Source organism: Pezoporus occidentalis, unplaced genomic scaffold (assembly GCF_034315485.1).
Source record: "Pezoporus occidentalis ecotype Australia unplaced genomic scaffold, CSIRO_AGI_Poc_V1 ctg8, whole genome shotgun sequence".
Lineage (NCBI taxonomy): Eukaryota > Metazoa > Chordata > Aves > Psittaciformes > Psittacidae > Pezoporus > Pezoporus occidentalis.
The window spans coordinates 8,790,731-8,794,210 of record NW_026916158.1 but is presented as its reverse complement, the minus strand read 5'-3'; positions in this window follow the sequence as shown (position 1 = coordinate 8,794,210).

Genomic DNA, 3,480 nt, shown 5'->3' with positions numbered 1-3,480 from the left:
GCATTCCCTCTTTAATACTAATGGATCCTGTGCAAAAAGTAATTTGAAAATGCCTTCCAAAGAGAGCAAATGTGGTTTGTTCTCAGCGAAGGTGGAAGCCTTAAACAGAACTCCCAGTGGAGGACTGCAAGAGAGCAGGATACTTGCTGGGCACTGGAGGGCAAAAGCAGCAAAAAGAAATTTCAGGCTTTTTTTTTGTGGGTACCTCAAATTTGCTTCTGACAAACTTTTAATTTCACTTTTTATTTTAAGAAATTGAAAGCATTTTTCATTTCTACATAGTTTTTACTGTGTCTTTGAACTGTGAACCTTATCGTTACGATTCAGCAGGGACTGGAGGATGGGGGTCTTTGGCTTGGTGCAGTAAACATGCTCTAACTAGCCATTACTTTTGGTTCCCTGCTCTCATAACTCTTGTTCTTTATGTGATGCTATTTGCATCTCAGCTACAGCAGGCATCAAATAAGATGTTTAATTAAAAATGTTGACGGAGATCCAATTTAAGATCAAAGATGACATGCTATCAGAGATCCAGAACCTTGATACCACAATAATGGGTACCTTAGAAACAGTCAGATGGGTTAGATTAGATAGTAATTTATTATAGCTTGTTTCCTTTTTCTTAGTACTCATTCCAGAGACCGTAACCTGATGGAAGTTTTAAGAAGAAACAGTAATTTTAAAAGTGAAAAGTAAAAGGCTTTCAGTTTAAACAAAACTGATCAAAAAATGATGGAAAGAAGAAAATGAGACCTTTAGAATATATATAATCAAAAGCACAATAAACATTGACTGGGAGTGTAATCCTGAATGCTAACATAAATTTGTTCGTTGTAACAAACATTTAGTCTAATTTGATCTTTGAATGTATTACTGCCAGAAACAGTAGAATTTACAGGCACTAATGTGTTGGTTACTCTTAAAATCCTGCTGTAACTATTGATGCTGATGGTGTCTCCCACTGAAAAGACCATTTTAATTATCACTGTTATCCATCTCAGTGAAGTCTTTGCTTGTGTATTATTTACAGATCATGTTTTAAACTACTAAATAAGTTGTGCACTGAGACGGGAACAAGAGATAAAATTATGCTACATTGCCAGCAGAGCACGACAATAGGGTGTGAATTTGAGCTCTTGTGAGTTAAGAGCTTGTGATACAACTCTCCGAAAAAAGCAGAGGCCGAGTTAGTTTGCTACATGGCAGTGTGTCTGCACAGGTACAGCTCCCATCTCACAGGATATTAATGACCTCCGAAAAGATGTGAGAACCCTCCACTTCTAATGTAGCCTGTGGCAGTTAATGGAACCATTAAGTAGTAGATAGGTAGTTAATAAGCTTATGTAAGCGATGTGGTTTTACCTGTTTACTTTTGTTTTACTTCTGAATGACTTTGATTTTAGATGAAGTAATCTGAATGGCTGTTTGGTGGACAACAGTATTTTTTTTTATTTTTTTATTCTTTCACACTTAGAAATTATTCTAACAGCTCTTCCGGCTGATAAATCATAACTAGGTTGGTTTCTAATGCATTTGAGCTACCAGCCAGTATGTGCAGAATGTTATCAGTTTTCATGTGCTACAGATAGGGGAGGTGGAAAAGTGGTTTTAAAATGGTGTTGAGCTACTGCAAAGATTTTCCACTTGCTTCTCAGCCATTGCTGTTGTGCAATCTCAGGACTATTGCACTCAAGTGGTAGAGGGTACACTCTGCCAGGAGGGACACTGCAAAGCTTCCTTTGACACTGATGGAACCCAAAAAGCTCTGAAATGGGCAAAGTGCTATTATTCCCCCAGACTGACAAAGGAGCATAACCGCGGCTCCTGCTTGCCAACCCCAGCCATCTTTCTCCAAAAAGACTTTAAATGACTTTCTATTTTTTTTTCTTCTTACCCCAAAGTGGCTTTGGAAACATGTCAGGAATGCAAATAAATGTATAAAAGAGTCAGTCTAATCGGGTGTACAGTTCTCAGAACTTCATTACTCTTCGTTATCTGAAAAACTGCAAATAAGAAAGCAAACGCCAGCAGGGCAGAGATGCATTGTCACATTGCGAATTTTGTGTTAGGAGAGATATTTGTGAATGCTAACAGAAAGCCTAGGATCCAAAATTTGGTGTGTGGGTTCATTCTTGTGAATGGATGCTATTTTTAGAAACGAACTAAATTGAAAAATCCTTATTTTCCATGCAAATGGACATCTTGTTTAAATTCAGAGGCAAAAAAACCCTGGGGTTAAGTGTAAGACCCACAACTCAATTTGCATGTTGGGGAATTCAGACTGTAACAGAAGCTTTGTCATGTTAAGGTGAGGTCTTTCCTGTGGCTGTTCAAGTGGGCTCTAAAGACTTTTTAACATGTAGCAGGATATTAAGGGGAGAAGGTCTGACTTACATCCCTTTTTTTCAGACCCACTTCTGCAGGTTTCAGCACACTTTCCGTGTCTCGCCCGCGGGATGTTGCTGAGGGCGGGATAGGTGCCCAATTGCCTACACACGATTTCATCAGGAAAGGTATATGATTTATTGCCCTGTAAAGGGTTTTGACATGAAGCCTGTGAAAAGCACTATATAAATGCCAATACAATATAAAACGTCACACAAATACTTTACTCATTAATTCTGACCCTGTGCTTTTGTATTGGAGAGAAATGGGAGTGAAATATGAATGTGTTCCTTATGCTGTAAAGGGAAAAATGGGTTTGTGGATTTGATAAAGGCTGATGTGTTAACCTGCCTTTGCGGTTCCTTTAAAGACAAGCAGCAAGAAAGCAAGAAGCCCATTCTCTGCCCAGCTGTGAATGGAAGTAAGTAAAGCACCAACAAAGGGAAAATCCACGTTTGTCCATCCTAACACTCCTTGGTCACAATACTGCTCTCATGACACAAGCAGATGATTTCAGTTCTTTCTCAAAATTTCATCTATTTCAGCACTGCTAGTGGAAGCCTTTCTGCCATTGCCCCATTACATACCACCTCCTTCGCCTTCTTTAAACAGCTTAATAACCACCCCAGCCTCCATGGCATTGAACAGGCCTGTTTCAGCCTGTGACTTTGGCGAAAGAAAACATCCTTCATGTGTTACTGACCCGGCCGAGCTGAGCACAGCTCATTCACATTGTGCTGCCCACAGGGAGAAGTGGCTCCTCAAAGCCCATGTCTCACCAGTCCTTCCTTCTGGGAAGCCACTGGGTTTTGCCAGAAAGGAAGGGGAACATCATGGCAGAATCCAGAAAGCCCCATTTCACCTTCTGCAAGGATTTTTTAGCCTTTCCCTGCTCACTTTGTGTAATGGGAGACAGCCTGACCCTGCTGGCAGGAATCACAACGCCCTTGAGTCTAATCAACCAAGGTTTTCTCTCACCAGCTGACCCACCGGTCTGGTGTGCCTTCAGTTCTTTTCATACATCACCTTTAACTATTGCTGAGTACTGAGTAAAATTTACTGCATTCCTTCATTTGGATTTCAGGTTGCTCTTCA